At 39.0% G+C, this 20000-nt stretch overlaps 1 protein-coding gene across 2 annotated transcripts in view; it reads left to right on the top strand.

Moving 5' to 3' along the window:
* arhgap42b (Rho GTPase activating protein 42b) overlaps positions 1 to 20000 on the top strand; it is a 235189-nt gene that overhangs the window by 131461 nt on the left and 83728 nt on the right. The gene's annotated exons all lie outside the window — the stretch shown is intronic.

Below are 20000 nucleotides of genomic sequence, written 5' to 3'. Positions count from 1 at the left end.
GTTTCTCTCTCTGTGTTTCTCTCCCTCTCTGTTTCTCTCTCTGTGTTTCTCTCTCTCTCTCTCTATTGCGAACACAAATCACAAATGCACAACCACATTCAGGACAGCCTAGCATGAAGAGTAAACATTTATTCAGAAGTATTTATAGTGAAGCTATCGAAGTACTTTGTGACACTGAACAGTATTTTGCCCGTTTCAACTCCGCTAGTGGGGTGGATCTCACATAGAGACGTTTCTGTTTCACTTCTCTCTGTTCATGCAGGTAAATTAACTGCATGCAGCTCGACTCTTGAGAAACATTAAATACATCAAATCTTGTTTCCTTTAAAAATGCTTTATTGTTTCGTTATATAATTAATTGAATGTGATTTAGAAGATTTAGAAGATAAAGAAATCAACTGTAAACCTTCAGCAGCATATTTGGATGTTACTGGTGTCTGTTATTGTCCCATAACTAATCAGGGAATTTGCCTCCTTCCACATAAACACTTGAGACTCTATGACAAGATGGAGGCTCTGAGGATACATGGAGGCTCCCTCCGCATGCATGATGTCAAGAGGACTTGAGACTTTATGAGAATATGAAAATCAATTATTTTAACAACCTTGTCCATGTCCAGGCTTCGTCTCTTTAAAAATACTGTACTGACAGAACTATTATGATATGGTGTGATGATTTCCATAGTGCTGTCAGTACAGTATTATGAAGTAATCTTCATATACTCCCTCCTATCTGAGATATCTACTGCAGCCCTCATCCTCCTCCACATACAACACCCGTTCACTCCCCCCTATCTGAGATATCTACTGCAGCCCTCATCCTCCTCCACATACAACACCCGTTCACTCCCCCCTATCTGAGATATCTACTGCAGCCCTCATCCTCCCCATACAACACCCGTTCACTCCCCCCTATCTGAGATATCTACTGCAGCCCTCATCCTCCACATACAACACCCGTTCACTCCCCCCTATCTGAGATATCTACTGCAGCCCTCATCCTCCACATACAACACCCATTCTGCCAGTCACATTCTGTTAAAGGTCCCCAAAGCACACACATCCCTGGGTCGCTCCTCTTTTCAGTTCGCTGCAGCTAGCGACTGGAACGAGCTACAACAAGCACTCAAACTGGACAGTTTTATCTCCATCTCTTCATTCAAATACTCAATCATGGACACTCTTACTGACAGTTGTGGCTGCTTTGTGTGATGTATTGTTGTCTCTTCCTTCTTGCCCTTTGTGCTGTTGTCTGAGCCCAATAATGTTTGTACCATATTTTGTGCTGCTGCCATGGTTTGTTCTGCTACCATGTTGTTGTCATGTGGTGTTACTACCATGTTGTGTTGTCATGTGTTGCTGCTGTGTTGTTGTCTTAGGTCTCTCTTTATGTAGTGTTGTGTTGTCTCTCTTGTCGTGATGTGTGTTTTGTCCTATATTTTTATATATATAATTAAAACTTTTTTTTTTATCCCTTCCCCGCAGGAGGCCTTTTTCCTGTTGGTAGGCCGTCATTGTAAATAAGAATTTGTTCTTAAAACCTCTTACATCTTGACGTTCCGCTAGCGGAACACCTGCTCCAATATCCAATGATGGGCGTGGCGCGAATTACAAAGGCCTCAAAAATACAAAAACTTCCATTTTTCAAACATATGACTATTTTACACCATTTTAAAGACAAGACTCTCCTTTATCTAACCACACTGTCTGATTTCAAAAAGGCTTTACAGCGAAAGCAAAACATTAGATTATGTCAGCAGAGTACCCAGCCAGAAATAATCAGACACCCATTTTTCAAGCTAGCATATAATGTCACATAAACCCAAACCACAGCTAAATGCAGCACTAACCTTTGATGATCTTCATCAGATGACACTCCTAGGACATTATGTTATACAATACATGCATGTTTTGTTCAATCAAGTTCATATTTATATCAAAAACCAGCTTTTTACATTAGCATGTGACTAGCATGTGACTAGCATACCCACCGAAACTTCTGGTGAATTTACTAAATTACTCACGATAAACGTTCACAAAAAAACATAACAATTATTTTAAGAATTATAGATACAGAACTCCTTTATGCAATCGCTATGTCCGATTTTAAAATAGCTTTTCGGTGAAAGCACATTTTGCAATATTCTGAGTAGATAGCTCGCCATCACGGGCTAGCTATTTTGACACCCACCAAGTTTAGCCCTCACCAAACTCCGATTTACTATAAGAAAAATTGGATTACCTTTGCTGTTCTTCATCAGAATGCACTCCTAGGACTTCTACTTCAATAACAAATGTTGGTTTGGTTCAAAATAATCCATAGTTATATCCAAATAGCGGCGTTTTGTTGTGCGTTCAAGACACTATCCAAAGGGTAAAGAAGGGTGACGCGCCCGACGCGTTTCGTGACAAAAAAAAATCAAAATATTCCATTACCGTACTTCAAAGCATGTCAAACGCTGTTTAAAATCCATTTTTTATGCGATTTTTCTCGTAAAAAAGCGATAATATTCCGACCGGGAGTCGTTGTTTTCGTTCAAAGACTGAAAATAAAAACATGGAGTCTCCTCGTGCACACGCCCCCAGTCTCATTGTTCTCTGATCGACCACTATCCAAATGCGCTACTGTTTTTCAGCCAGGGGCTCCAAAGGCATCATTCAGCGTTTTGCCGCCTTCTGAGAGCCTATGGGAGCCGTAGGAAGTGTCACGTTACAGCAGAGATCCTCAGTTTTCAATAAAGAGAGTGTAGAAGGCCAAGGAATGGTCAGAGAGGGCACTTCCTGTACAGAATCTTCTCAGGTTTTGGCCTGCCAAATGAGTTCTGTTATACTCACAGACACCATTCAAACAGTTTTAGAAACTTTGGAGTGTTTTCTATCCAAAGCTAATAATTATATGCATATTCTAGTTTCTGGGCAGAAGTAATAATCAGATTAAATCGGGTACGTTTTTTATCCGGCTGTGAAAATACTGCCCCCTATCCATAACAGGTTAACTGACTAGTTAAATAATTTGTTTTTTTTAAAAGGAGTACCAAGATGGAGGTGCAGGTGCTTCAACACAGCACCCCCTATCAGTCATCTAGTGTATACAAATGCATTCGGAAAGTATACAGACCCCTTGACTCTAACCCCATTTTGTTATGTTACAGCCTTATTCTACAATGGATTCAATAGTTTTTTTCCCCTCATCAAGCCACACACAATACCCCATAATGACATCATAATACCCCATAATGACATGACAATACCCCATAATGACATCATAATACCCCATAATGACATGATAATACCCCATAATGACATCACAATACCCCATAATGACAACACAATACCCCATAATGACATCACAATACCCCATAATGACAAAGCAAAAACAGGTCTTTATATATTTTTTGCAATTTTATTAAAAATAAAAACTTGAAATATATCATTTCCATAAGTATTCAGACCCTTTACTCAGTACTTTGTTGAAGCACCTTTAGCAGTGATTACAGCCTCGAGTCTTCTTGGGTATGACGCTACAAGCTTGGCACACCTGTATTTGGGGAGTTTCTCCCATTCTTCTCTGCAGATCCTCTCAAGCTCTGTCAGGTTGGAGTTTCAGGTCTCTCCAGAGATGTTCGACCGGGTTCAAGTCCGGGATTTTAACACATATAGAATCACAACACATGTAGAATCACTATTAATGTAGAATCACTATTCATGTAGAATCACTATTCATGTAGAATCACTATTAATGTAGAATCACTATTAATGTAGAATCACTACTATTAATGTAGAATCACTATTCATATAGAATCACTATTAATGTAGAATCACTATTAATGTAGAATCACAACACATGTAGAATCACTATACATGTAGAATCACTATTCATGTAGAATCACTAATAATGTAGAATCACTATTAATGTAGAATCACTATTCATGTAGAATCATGTAGAATCACTATACATGTAGAATCACTATTCATATAGAATCACTATTAATGTAGAATCACTATTAATGTAGAATCACTATACATGTAGAATCACTATTAATGTAGAATCACTATACATGTAGAATCACTATTCATGTAGAATCACTATTAATGTAGAATCACTATACATGTAGAATAACTATTAATGTAGAATCACTATTAATGTAGAATCACTATTAATGTAGAATCACTATTAATGTAGAATCGTATCTCAGTGCCCCTTCGATATGGTGATAATGTTGTATTGTGAGGTTCCCGATGATTCCCAGCCCTTGATAAGTTGAGGCATTTCGAATGGTGAGGTAATGGTTAAGTTGTGTAAGGGTTGGATGTGTGGGTAGCATATAGTCTCTAAGGTGCATATAGTCTCTAAGGTGCATATAGTCTCTAAGGTGCATATAGTCTCAGAGGTGCATATAGTCTCTAAGGTGCATATAGTCTTTCCTGTACATATAGTCTCTAAGGTGCATATAGTCTCTAAGGTGCATATAGTCTCTAAGGTGCATTTAGTCTCTAAGGTGCATATAGTCTCTAAGGTGCATATAGTCTCTAAGGTGCATATAGTCTCTAAGGTGCATATAGTCTCTCCTGTACATATAGTCTCTAAGGTGCATATAGTCTCTAAGGTGCATTTAGTCTCTAAGGTGCATATAGTCTCAGAGGTGCATATAGTCACTAAGGTGCATATAGTCTCTAAGGTGCATATAGTCTCTAAGGTGCATATAGTCTCTAAGGTGCATATAGTCTCTAAGGTACATATAGTCTCAGAGGTGCATATAGTCTCTAAGGTGCATATAGTCTCTAAGGTGCATATAGTCTTTCCTGTACATATAGTCTCTAAGGTGCATATAGTCTCTAAGGTGCATATAGTCTCTCCTGTACATATAGTCTCTCCTGTACATATAGTCTCTAAGGTGCATATAGTCTCTAAGGTGCATATAGTCTCAGAGGTGCATATAGTCTCTAAGGTGCATATAGTCTCTAAGGTGCATTTAGTCTCTAAGGTGCATATAGTCTCTAAGGTGCATATAGTCTCTAAGGTGCATATAGTCTCTAAGGTGCATATAGTCTCTCCTGTACATATAGTCTTTCCTGTACATATAGTCTCTCCTGTACATATAGTCTCTAAGGTGCATATAGTCTCTAAGGTGCATATAGTCTCTAAGGTGCATATAGTCTCTCCTGTACATATAGTCATTCCTGTACATATAGTCTCTCCTGTACATATAGTCTCTAAGCTGCATATAGTCTCTAAGCTGCATATAGTCTCTAAGGTGCATATAGTCTCTAAGCTGCATATAGTCTCTAAGGTACATATAGTCTCTAAGGTGCATATAGTCTCTAAGGTACATATAGTCTCTAAGCTGCATATAGTCTCTAAGGTGCATTTAGTCTCTAAGGTGCATATAGTCTCTAAGGTGCATATAGTCTCTAAGGTGCATATAGTCTCTAAGGTGCATATAGTCTCTCCTGTACATATAGTCTCTAAGGTGCATATAGTCTCTAAGGTGCATATAGTCTCTCCTGTACATATAGTCTCTAAGGTGCATATAGTCTCTAAGGTGCATATAGTCTCTAAGGTGCATTTAGTCTCTAAGGTGCATATAGTCTCAGAGGTGCATATAGTCACTAAGGTGCATATAGTCTCTAAGGTACATATAGTCTCTAAGCTGCATATAGTCTCTAAGGTGCATTTAGTCTCTAAGGTGCATATAGTCTCTAAGGTGCATATAGTCTCTAAGGTGCATATAGTCTCTAAGGTGCATATAGTCTCTCCTGTACATATAGTCTCTAAGGTGCATATAGTCTCTAAGGTGCATATAGTCTCTCCTGTACATATAGTCTCTAAGGTGCATATAGTCTCTAAGGTGCATATAGTCTCTAAGGTGCATTTAGTCTCTAAGGTGCATATAGTCTCAGAGGTGCATATAGTCACTAAGGTGCATATAGTCTCTAAGGTGCATATAGTCTCTAAGGTGCATATAGTCTCTAAGGTACATATAGTCTCAGAGGTGCATATAGTCTCTAAGGTGCATATAGTCTCTAAGGTGCATATAGTCTTTCCTGTACATATAGTCTCTAAGGTGCATATAGTCTCTAAGGTGCATATAGTCTCAGAGGTGCATATAGTCTCTAAGGTGCATATAGTCTCTAAGGTGCATTTAGTCTCTAAGGTGCATATAGTCTCTAAGGTGCATATAGTCTCTAAGGTGCATATAGTCTCTAAGGTGCATATAGTCTCTCCTGTACATATAGTCTTTCCTGTACATATAGTCTCTCCTGTACATATAGTCTCTAAGGTGCATATAGTCTCTAAGGTGCATATAGTCTCTAAGGTGCATATAGTCTCTCCTGTACATATAGTCTTTCCTGTACATATAGTCTCTCCTGTACATATAGTCTCTAAGCTGCATATAGTCTCTAAGCTGCATATAGTCTCTAAGGTGCATATAGTCTCTAAGCTGCATATAGTCTCTAAGGTACATATAGTCTCTAAGGTGCATATAGTCTCTAAGGTGCATATAGTCTCTAAGCTGCATATAGTCTCTAAGGTGCATATAGTCTCTAAGGTGCATATAGTCTCTAAGGTGCATTTAGTCTCTAAGGTGCATATAGTCTCTAAGGTGCATATAGTCTCTAAGGTGCATATAGTCTCTAAGGTGCATATAGTCTCTAAGGTGCATATAGTCTTTCCTGTACATATAGTCTCTAAGGTGCATATAGTCTCTAAGCTGCATATAGTCTCTAAGGTGCATATAGTCTTTCCTGTACATATAGTCTCTAAGGTGCATATAGTCTCTAAGGTGCATATAGTCTCTAAGGTGCATATAGTCTCAGAGGTGCATATAGTCTCTAAGGTGCATATAGTCTCTAAGCTGCATATAGTCTCTAAGGTGCATATAGTCTCTAAGGTGCATATAGTCTCTAAGGTGCATATAGTCTTTCCTGTACATATAGTCTCTAAGGTGCATATAGTCTCTAAGGTGCATATAGTCTCTAAGGTGCATATAGTCTCAGAGGTGCATATAGTCTCTAAGGTGCATATAGTCTCTAAGGTGCATTTAGTCTCTAAGGTGCATATAGTCTCTAAGGTGCATATAGTCTCTCCTGTACATATAGTCTCTCCTGTACATATAGTCTCTCCTGTACATATAGTCTCTAAGGTGCATATAGTCTCTAAGCTGCATATAGTCTCTAAGGTACATATAGTCTCTCCTGTACATATAGTCTCTAAGGTGCATATAGTCTCTAAGCTGCATATAGTCTCTAAGGTGCATATAGTCTCTAAGCTGCATATAGTCTCTCCTGTACATATAGTCTCTAAGGTGCATATAGTCTCTAAGCTGCATATAGTCTCTCCTGTACATATAGTCTCTCCTGTACATATAGTCTCTAAGGTGCATATAGTCTCTAAGCTGCATATAGTCTCTAAGGTGCATATAGTCTCTAAGGTGCATATAGTCTCTAAGCTGCATATAGTCTCTAAGGTGCATATAGTCTCTAAGGTGCATATAGTCTCTAAGGTGCATATAGTCTCTAAGGTGCATATAGTCTCTAAGCTGCATATAGTCTCTAAGGTGCATATAGTCTCTAAGGTGCATATAGTCTCTAAGGTGCATATAGTCTCTAAGGTGCATATAGTCTCTAAGGTGCATATAGTCTCTAAGCTGCATATAGTCTCTAAGGTGCATATAGTCTCTAAGGTGCATATAGTCTCTAAGCTGCATATAGTCTCTAAGGTGCATATAGTCTCTAAGCTGCATATAGTCTCTAAGGTGCATATAGTCTCTAAGCTGCATATAGTCTCTAAGGTGCATATAGTCTCTAAGGTGCAGGTTTGTGCAGGGAGACAGCAAGGCTTAGCTTTTCAGCAGTCTGATGATGGCTTTGATCAGGTCTTTCAGGTCTTCCTCAGACAACACCTAGTCTCCTGGAGGGCAGGTTTATCTTCCAGTGATGTATTGGGGCCCGTTCCCACCACTCTCTGTAGAGTCTAGTGTAGATGTCCTGGAGGGCAGGTCTGTCCTCCAGTGATGTATTGGGGGCCGTTCCCACCACTCTCTGTAGAGCTTTTAGGTTGAGGACTGTGTAGTTGCCGCACCAGGCGGTGATGCAGCTTGTAAAGATACTCTTGATTGTGCAGCTGTTGAACTTCTTTAGGATCTGAGGGCACGAGAGAAATTTCTTGCCTTTTTTACATAACGGATTGTAGCTCGACAAAAGCCTTTCTTATGTCCTCTCTCTCTCTCTCTCTCTCTCTCTCTCTCTCTCTCTCTCTCCCTCTCTCTCACCCTCTCTCTCTCTCTCTCTCTCTCTGTGTCTCTCCCTCCCTCTCTCCCTCCATCTCTCTCTCGCCATCTCTGTGTCTCTCCCTCCCTCTCTCCCTCCCTCTCTCCCTCCCTCTCTCCCTCCCTATCTCTCGTCCTCTCTCTAGTACTGTAGTGAGAGCAGCTCTTGTGTGGTGAAGCATGTATTTAATACTCATTCTGGCCCCTTGCTCCAATTAGCCGTAGTTCTAATGAGCTCACAGAGATGAGCTGTCAGACTGCCGCTTTCATGTTTCTGCTCACAGACTCCATTTAAACAGAGAGCCCATGGTGAAACGTTTTGTTTGTGTGTGTGTGTGTGTGTGTGTGTGTGTGTGTGTGTGTGTGTGTGTGTGTGTGTGTGTGTGTGTGTGTGTGTGTGTGTGTGTGTGTGTGTGTGTGTGTGTGTGTGTGTCGTGCTTTGCTATATCCTGTCTTTAGAGATTCTGGACCGTTGGACATGAGTGATAGCGATAGCATCTGATATTTATGTGTGATGATATCTACACACACACACACACACACTTTTCTCATCCTGCCTGTCGCCATGGCGATGATAGTCTCCGAGGATCACTAAGAGTTTGTGTCAGAACGGGGCGATATACAGCCGCCGCCGCACACACACACACACACACACACACGCACGCACGCACGCACACACGCACGCACGCACCCACACACACACACACACACACACGCGCGCAATATACGGCCGCTTCTCCAAAAATGACTCACTGTGAAGTGTTCCATCCTCCACACCGTCGCTGGTGAGAGAGTTTGCACCGGGGGTCAGGGGTCATCTGCTGCTACTCCCCATGAATGTGTCACAGTTATTTTCCTTGAGTGTCGGCGTTAATTGTTGCACGTGTAAATATTCATCTCCGTGTCATAATGTGTTTATTATGTCTGTTCTGGTACCTCTCTGTCATACGTGTGAGATCAACCATAGAGATCATTTACAATTCACTCTATTCTTTATGGTATTATATGGGATTGACATCTTTTCTGAAAACCGTAAAAAGCTGTTGCTTTTTCTTAACACTGTCAAAGCTGATAGACGTCGGCGTAGCTAACAGTGCGTATTGACTTTTCCCGTTTTCCTGTCGACTGGGAATTGAGAGGCATAAAGACCGTTTCATTATTTCATTGGTTTTGTCATGCCCCTGTCATAGCCATCATTCTGCACAATTAACAAAGTATTTAATTAGTGACCTGCATTGTCCTACATACTGTCTCCTTAACGGGACAGTTTCTAATCAAAGCATCCAATCTGGACCTCCCAAAATCTCCCTGCTAACCGTATGAGTCCAGGGAGATATCTGGGGTGAGATACTTATCAGTAAATATTCCGTCTCTGAAAAGGGTAGGTGTCAACACGCTGACATATAGACATATAGAGCTGCCTTTATACTGAGGCATGAACGAATCCACATATGTTCAGAAATGTATCCTATCTGTAGTCATTACCTGATCATTTATCTCTCTGTATTTCTAAAAAAAAAAAAAAAAAAAAATATGAATTTAAATAAATATCCTTACATGATATGTAATAATATTAGGTAATATAATATTACATATTATTCAGCCTCGTATGTCTGATAGAAAATGGACTAAATCTGACTCTGACTTGACAATATCCAGCATTCAAATGATTTTACCTGGTCAGGTGTCAATAATCATGGTTCTGCTTCACATGAAGGTGACATGTCTGACCGCTACATACAATATCATACATCTACACTGTATTCAGTAGTAGGATACAATATCATACATCTACACTGTATTCAGTAGTAGGATACAATATCATACATCTACACTGTATTCAGTAGTAGGATACAATATCATACATCTACACTGTATTCAGTAGTAGGATACAATATCATACATCTACACTGTATTCAGTAGTAGGATACAATATCATACATCTACACTGTATTCAGTAGTAGGATACAATATCATACATCTACACTGTATTCAGTAGTAGGATACAATATCATACATCTACACTGTATTCAGTAGTAGGATACAATATCATACATCTACACTGTATTCAGTAGTAGGATACAATATCATACATCTACACTGTATTCAGTAGTAGGATACAATATCATACATCTACACTGTATTCAGTAGTAGGATACAATATCATACATCTACACTGTATTCAGTAGTAGGATACAATATCATACATCTACACTGTATTCAGTAGTAGGATACAAGGCACGGAAAGGCAAACATCGTCATATTTAATCCAATTTAATATTTCCTAAACACAACTCTGCTATTTTTTGTTATAAAAAAAAAAAAAAAATGCAGCATAGCAAATCCAGAGGTCCAATCGCAACACATTTTCTGTAAAAGATGGAAACGTAGGCCGATTTTTTTACATTTTAGTCATTTAGCAGGCGCTCTTATCCAGAGCGACTTACAGTAGAGTGCATACATTTTATTACTTTTTTTTTTAAATACTGTACCGTACCAGTCAAAAGTTTGGACACATTATACTATTGTCTACATTGTAGAATAACAGTGAAGACATCAAAACTATGAAATAACACATATGGAATCATAGTAGTAACCAAAAAAGTGTTTTATATTTGAGATTCTTCAAAGTAGCCACCCTTTGCCTTGATGACAGCTTTGTACACTCTTGGCATTCTCTCTACCAGCTTCATGAGGAATGCTTTTCCAACAGTCTTGAAGGAGTTCCCACATATGCTGAGCACTTGTTGGCTGCTTTTCCTTCACTCTGCAGTCCAACTCATCCCAAACCATCTCAGTTGGGTTGAGGTCAGGTGATTGTGGAGGCCTGGTCATCTGATGCAGCACTCTATCACCCTCCTTAGTCAAATAGCCCTTATACAGCCTGGAGGTGTGTTGGGTCATTGTCCTGTTGAAAAATACATTATAGTCCCACTAAGCACAAACCAGATGGGATGGTGTATCGCTGCAGAATGCTGTGGGAGCCATGCTGATTAAGTGTGTCTTGAATTCTAAATATATCACAGAGAGTGTCACCAGCAAAGCACTACCACACCATCACACTTCCTCCTCCATGCTTCACGGTGGGAACCACACATGCGGAGATCATCCGTTCACCTTCTCTGTGTCTCACAAAGACACGGCGGTTGGAACCCAAAATCTCAAATTTCCACCGGTCTAATGTCTATTGCTCGTGTTTCTTGGCCCAAACAAGTCTCTTCTTATTGGTGTCCTTTAGTAGTGGTTTCTTTGCAGCAATTTGACCATGAAGGCCTGATTCACACAGTCTCCTCTGAACAGTTGATGTTGAGATGTGTCTGTTACTTGAACTCTGTGAAGCATTTATTTGGGCTGCAACTTCCTCTGCAGCAGAAGTAACTCTGTGGCAGTCCTCACAAGAGCCAATTTCATCATAGCGCTTGAGGGTTTTTGCGACAGCACTGAAATGTTCCGGATTGACTGACCATGTCTTAACCTCTCTGGGCTAGGCGGGACGAATTCGTCCCACCTACATAACAGCCACTTGAAGCCTGTGGCGCGATTTTCAAAACCTTAAAAATCCTATTACTTCAATTTCTCAAACATATGACTATTTTACAGCTATTTAAAGACAAGACTCTCGTTAATCTAACCACACTGTCCGATTTCAAAAAGGCTTTACAACGAAAGCAAAACATTAGATTATGTCAGCAGAGTACCAAGCCAGAAATAATCAGACACCCATTTTTCAAGCTAGCATATAATGTCACAAAAACCCAGAAGACAGCTAAATGCAGCACTCACCTTTGATGATCTTCATCAGATGACAACCCTAGGACATTATGTTATACAATACATGCATGTTTTGTTCAATCAAGTTCATATTTATATCAAAAACCAGCTTTTTACATTAGCATGTGACGTTCAGAACTAGCATACCCCCTGCAAACTTCCGGGGAATTCGCTAACATTTTACTAAATTACTCACGATAAACGTTCACAAAAAGCATAACAATTATTTTAAGAATTATAGATACAGACCTCCTCTATGCACTCGATATGTCCGATTTTAAAATAGCTTTTTGGTGAAAGCACATTTTGCAATATTCTAAGTACATAGCCCAGGCATCACGGGCTAGCTATTTAGACACCCGGCAAGTTTAGCACTCACCATAATCATATTTACTATTATAAAAGTTTGATTACCTTTTGTTGTCTTCGTCAGAATGCACTCCCAGGACTGCTACTTCAATAACAAATGTTGGTTTGGTCCAAAATAATCCATCGTTATATCCGAATAACGGCGTTTTGTTCGTGCGTTCCAGACACTATCCGAAATGGTAAAGAAGGGTCGCGCGCATGGCGCAATTCGTGACAAAAAAATTCTAAATATTCCATTACCGTACTTCGAAGCATGCCAACCGCTGTTTAAAACCAATTTTTATGCCATTTTTCTCGTAGAAAAGCGATAATATTCCGACCGGGAATCTCCTTTTCGGCAAACAGAGGAAAAAATCACTAAGGCGGGGGCGGTCAGGTCACGCGCCTAAGCCCAGAGTCCCTTGATCGGCCACTTGAGAAAGGCGATAATGTGTTTCAGCCTGGGGCTGGGATGATGACATTCAGGTTTTTCCCGGGCTCTGAGCGCCTATGGACGACGTAGGAAGTGTCACGTTAGAGCAGAGATCCTTAGTAAAAGATAGAGATGGAAAAGAAGTTCAAGAAATGGTCAGACAGGCCACTTCCTGTAAAGGAATCTCTCAGGTTTTGACCTGCCATTTGAGTTCTGTTATACTCACAGACACCATTCAAACAGTTTTAGAAACTTTAGGGTGTTTTCTATCCATATGTAATAAGTATATGCATATTCTAGTTACTGGGTAGGAGTGGTAACCAGATTAAATCGGGTATGTTTTTTATCCAGCCGTGTCAATACTGCCCCCTAGCCCTAACAGATTAAAGTAATGATGGACTGTCATTTCTCTTTGCTTATTTGAGCTGTTCTTGCCATAAGATAGAAGATATCTTCTGTATACCACTCCTACTTTGTCACAACACAACTGATTGGCTCAAACATAATAAGGGGAAAAAAAATCCCCAAATTAACTTTTAACAAGGCACACCTGTTAATTGAAATGCATTCCAGGTGACGACCTCATGAAGCTGGTTGAGAGAATGCCAAGAGCATACAAAGCTGTCATCAAGGCGAAGGGTGGCTAATCTGAAGAATCTCACATATAAAATAAATATTTGTTTAACACTTTTTTGGTTACTACATGATTCCATATGTGTTATTTCATTGTTTTGATGTCTTCACTATTATTCTACAATGTAGAAATATATCGATATATATTGTTTTTTTTTTTACTTACAGGGGTCCTAAATGAATAAGTAGGTCTGCTGGTACTGTATTATTTAGTAAATGTAAAGACAACATTCAATTCATAATAATGTGATGGGTGACAGTATTAGCCTAGCACTTGTGAATGATTTATTATCACTTGTGAATTAAAATGAAATATCTAAATGATTTATTGTGATGGTGTAGGCTATACTAAATGGATTTATTAGACTTTTTAAAAATGTAGAAGTTCCAAAGACCTGCATCAGTGGCTTGTAGGCTACGCTTAGAAGTCAGGAGATGCGAAATGTGTTTATGTTAATTGCCGGTCAATTACCGTGAGACAAGCAGTAGACAATTACAGCCACAGTCCTTGGTGGGTGGAGAAATGTAACCACTCTCAAAATGAGGGATGTTGGGGCATATCTATCTATCTATCTATCTATCTATCTATCTATCTATCTATCTATCTATCTATCTATCTATCTATCTATCTATCTATCTATCTATCTATCTATCTATCTATCTATCTATCTATCTATCTATCTATCTATCTATCTGTCTGTCTGTCTGTCTGTCTGTCTGTCTGTCCATGTCTGTCTGTCTGTCCATGTCTGTCTGTCTGTCCATGTCTGTCTGTCTGTCTGTCTGTCTGTCTGTCTGTCTGTCTGTCTGTCTGTCTGTCTGTCTGTCTGTCTGTCTGTCTGTCTGTCTGTCTGTCTGTCTGTCAGGCTTTAAAGGTTTGCCCCCTCTCTCTGCAGCAGGGTGGCTGCTCTTTAAATCTCTCCTGTTCTATTATGATTACAATAAAAGCCTAAGGGGGAGGGGAGAGCCTCTCAGCAGGGGACAGACCAGTAAACATCCGGTAGGTCCTGAAAGCAGCCTCTCTTCTCTTTATGGTAGAGACCCGTTAATACTCGTTCTGCTCTGTCTCTGCCTGCAGTACATTGGACAAACACAGAGCAGAGTAGGAGACAGCAGTATTTAAATGGCTTAATCAGACGCTCTCCCTTTCTCTCTGCCTCAGACTCAGCTCTGAGTCATTCTCTGTGTGTGTGTGCGTGTGTGTGTGTGTGTGTGTGTGTGTGTGTGTGTGTGTGTGTGTGTGTGTGTGTTCCTCTGGGCTTCAGCCATGTGTATTTTCGCAGTAGAATATGTCATGTCAACCACAGCCAGAACAGACATAAAGGTAGACTGCCAGCTCTTCTCCTCTGCACCCCAGCTAATATAAACTAATACACAAAACCTAATAAAGACTACTGCGCAAAGCTTAAGGGAAATGTAATTTCTGTCAACATCAGATGTTCGTTTATCTATTTATTTATTTGTTTACCCTCCCTCAGTAGAAGCATGTGGGACTCCTCCCCCTGGACCCATGCAGGCACGCTGGGAAAGATGAGAATTTGGTAACTTGAAATAATGTATTGATTTTGGCAGACCGATGGTGTTAGCCTTTTGATAGGCCGTCATTGTAAATACGAATTCATTCTTAACTGACTTGCCTAGTTATATAAAGGTTCAATTAAATTAACCTGGCTATATACACTGAGTCCATAATAACCTGGCTATATACACAGGGTTTTATTACTGAGTCCATAATAACCTGGCTATATACACAGGGTTTTATTACTGAGTCCATAATAACCTGGCTATATACACAGGGTTTTATTACTGAGTCCATAATAACCTGGCTATATACACAGAGTTTTATTACTGAGTCCATAATAACCTGGCTATATACATAGAGTCCATGATAACCTGGCTATATACACAGAGTTTTATTACTGAGTCCATAATAACCTGGCTATATACACAGGGTTTTATTACTGAGTCCATAATAACCTGGCTATATACACAGGGTTTTATTACTGAGTCCATAATAACCTGGCTATATACACAGAGTCCATGATAACCTGGCTATATACACTGAGTCCATGATAACCTGGCTATATACACAGGGTTTTATTACTGAGTCAATAATAACCTGGCTATATACACAGGGTTTTATTACTGAGTCCATAATAACCTGGCTATATACACAGGGTTTTATTACTGAGTCCATAATAACCTGGCTATATACACAGGGTTTTATTACTGAGTCCATAATAACCTGGCTATATACACAGGGTTTTATTACTGAGTCCATAATAACCTGGCTTTATACACAGGGTTTTATTACTGAGTCCATAATAACCTGGCTATATACACAGGGTTTTATTACTGAGTCCATAATAACCTGGCTATATACACAGGGTTTTATTACTGAGTCCATAATAACCTGGCTATATACACAGGGTTTTATTACAGAGTCAATGATAACCTGGCTATATACACAGAGTCCATGATAACCTGGCTATATACACAGAGTCCATAATAACCTGGCTATATACACAGAGTCCATGATAACCTGGCTATATACACAGGGTTTTATTACCGAGTCCATAATAACCTGGCTATATAAACAGGGTTTTATTACTGAGTCCATAATAACCTGGCTATATACACAGGGTTTTATTACTGAGTCCATAATAACCTGGCTATATACACAGAGTCCATGATAACCTGGCTATATACACAGGGTTTTATTACCGAGTCCATAATAACCTGGCTATATACACAGGGTTTTATTACTGAGTCCATAATAACCTGGCTATATAAACAGGGTTTTATTACTGAGTCCATGATAACCTGGCTATATACATAGAGTCCATGATAACCTGGCTATATACACAGGGTTTTATTACTGAGTCCATAATAACCTGGCTATATACACAGAGTCCATGATAACCTGGCTATATACACAGGGTTTTATTACTGAGTCCATAATAACCTGGCTATATACACAGGGTTTTATTACTGAGTCCATAATAACCTGGCTATATACACAGAGTCCATGATAACCTGGCTATATACACAGGGTTCCATTACTGAGTCCATGATAACCTGGCTATATTTTACCTTTATTTTACTAGGCAAGTCAGTTAAGAACAAATTCTTATTTCCAATGACGGCCTAGGAACAGTGGGTTAACTGATTTGTTCAAGGGCAGAACGACAGATTTGTACCTTGTCAGCCCGGGGTTTCGAACTTGCAACCTTTCGGTTACTAGTCCAACGCTCTAACCACTAGGCTACACCCCTAGTACTATAGAGATGTGTAGTACTATAGAGATGTGTAGTACTATAGAGATATGTAGTACTATAGAGATGTGTAGTACTATAGAGATGTGTAGTACTATAGAGATGTGTAGTAACTGGTCTGGATGAGATGTGTAGTACTATAGAGATGTGTAGTACTATAGAGATGTGTAGTACTATAGAGATATGTAGTACTATAGAGATGTGTAGTACTATAGAGATGTGTAGTACTATAGAGATGTGTAGTACTATAGAGATGTGTAGTAACTGGTCTGGATGAGATGTGTAGTACTATAGAGATGTGTAGTACTATAGAGATGTGTAGTACTATAGAGATGCGTAGTACTATAGAGATGTGTAGTACTATAGAGATGTGTAGTACTATATAGATGTGTAGTACTATAGAGATGTGTAGTACTATAGAGATGTGTACTACTATAGAGCTGTGTACTACTATAGAGATGTGTAGTACTATAGAGATGTGTAGTACTATAGAGATGTGTAGTACTATAGAGATGTGTAGTAACTGGTCTGGATGAGATGTGTAGTACTATAGAGATGTGTAGTACTATAGAGATGTGTAGTACTATAGAGATATGTAGTACTATAGAGATGTGTAGTAACTGGTCTGGATGAGATGTGTAGTACTATAGAGATGTGTAGTACTATAGAGATGTGTAGTACTATAGAGATGCGTAGTACTATAGAGATGCGTAGTACTATAGAGATGTGTAGAACTATAGAGATGTGTAGTACTATATAGATGTGTAGTACTATAGAGATGTGTAGTACTATAGGGATGTGTACTGCTATAGAGCTGTGTAGTACTATAGAGATGTGTAGTACTATAGAGATGTGTAGTAACTGGTCTGGATGAGATGTGTAGTACTATAGAGATGTGTAGTACTATAGAGATGTGTAGTACTATAGAGATATGTAGTACTATAGAGATATGTAGTACTATAGAGATGTGTAGTACTATAGAGATGTGTAGTACTATAGAGATGTGTAGTACTATAGAGATGTGTAGTAACTGGTCTGGATGAGATGTGTAGTACTATAGAGATGTGTAGTACTATAGAGATGTGTAGTACTATAGAGATGCATAGTACTATAGTGATGTGTAGTACTATAGAAATGTGTAGTACTATATAGATGTGTAGTACTATAGAGATGTGTAGTACTATAGAGCTGTGTAGTACTATAGAGATGTGTAGTACTATAGAGTTGTGTAGTACTATAGACATGTGTAGTACTATAGAGATGTGTAGTAACTGGTCTGGATGATATGTGTAGTACTATAGAGATGTGTAGTACTATAGAGATGTGTAGTACTATAGAGATGTGTAGTACTATAGAGATGTGTAGTACTATAGAGATGTGTAGTACTATAGAGATATGTAGTACTATAGAGATGTGTAGTAACTGGTCTGGATGAGATGTGTAGTACTATAGAGATGTGTAGTACTATAGAGATGTGTAGTACTATAGAGATATGTAGTACTATAGAGATGTGTAGTAACTGGTCTGGATGAGATGTGTAGTACTATAGAGATGTGTAGTACTATAGAGATGTGTAGTACTATAGAGATATGTAGTACTATAGAGATATGTAGTACTATAGAGATGTGTAGTACTATAGAGATGTGTAGTACTATAGAGATGTGTAGTACTATAGAGATGTGTAGTACTATATAGATGTGTAGTACTATAGAGATGTGTAGTACTATAGAGATGCGTAGTACTATAGAGATGTGTAGTACTATATAGATGTGTAGTACTATAGAGATGTGTAGTACTATAGAGATGTGTACTACTATAGAGCTGTGTAGTACTATAGAGATGTGTAGTACTATAGAGATGTGTAGTAACTGGTCTGGATGAGATGTGTAGTACTATAGAGATGTGTAGTACTATAGAGATATGTAGTACTATATAGATATGTAGTACTATAGAGATGTGTAGTAACTGGTCTGGATGAGATGTGTAGTACTATAGAGATGTGTAGTACTATAGAGATGTGTAGTAACTGGTCTGGATGAGATGTGTAGTACTATAGAGATGTGTAGTACTATAGAGATGTGTAGTACTATAGAGATGTGTAGTACTATAGAGATATGTAGTACTATATAGATATGTAGTACTATAGAGATGTGTAGTAACTGGTCTGGATGAGATGTGTAGTACTATAGAGATGTGTAGTACTATAGAGATGTGTAGTAACTGGTCTGGATGAGATGTGTAGTACTATAGAGATGTGTAGTACTATAGAGATGTGTAGTACTATAGAGATGTGTAGTACTATAGAGATATGTAGTACTATAGAGATGTGTAGTACTATAGAGATGTGTAGTACTATAGAGATATGTAGTACTATAGAGATGTGTAGTACTATAGAGATGTTAGTACTATAGAGATATGTAGTACTATAGAGATGTGTAGTAACTGGTCTGGATGAGATGTGTAGTACTATAGAGATGTGTAGTACTATAGAGATGTGTAGTACAATAGAGAGGTGTAGTACTATAGAGAGGTGTAGTACTATAGAGATGTGTAGTACTATAGAGATGTGTAGTACTATAGAGATATGTAGTACTATAGAGATATGTAGTACTATAGAGATATGTAGTACTATAGAGATGTGTAGTACTATAGAGATGTGTACTACTATAGAGATGTGTAGTACTATAGAGAGGTGTAGTACTATAGAGATGTGTAGTACTATAGAGATGTGTAGTACTATAGAGATATGTAGTACTATAGAGATATGTAGTACTATAGAGATGTGTAGTACTATAGAGATGTGTAGTACTATAGAGATATGTAGTACTATAGAGAGGTGTAGTACTATAGAGAGGTGTAGTACCAACGCTCTAACCACTAGGCTACCCTGCGCCCCTGGATATATACGCAGGGTACCAGTACCGAGTCGATGTGCAGAGGTACAAGGTAATTGAGGTAGATACACTATATATACAAAGGTATGTGGACACCGGCTATTTCAGTGACAGCTATTGCTGACAGGTGTATAATATCAGGCACACAAACACAAACATCTCCATAGACAAACATTGGCAGTAGAATGGCCCTTACTGAAGAGCTCAGTGACTTTCAACGTGGCACCGTCATAGGATGCCACCTTTCCAACAAGTCAGTTTGTTAAATTTATACCCTGCTAGAGCTGCCCCCGGGTCAACTGTAAGTGCTGTTATTGTGAAGTGGAAACGTCTAGGAGCAACAACGGCACAGCCGCAAAGTGGTAGGCCACACAAG

Source organism: Salmo salar, chromosome 20, assembly GCF_965601325.2.
Source record: "Salmo salar chromosome 20, fSalSal1, whole genome shotgun sequence".
Taxonomy (NCBI): Eukaryota; Metazoa; Chordata; class Actinopteri; order Salmoniformes; family Salmonidae; genus Salmo; species Salmo salar.
Note: the sequence above shows the minus strand (reverse complement) of the source record. Positions and strands in the feature narration are given on the sequence as shown.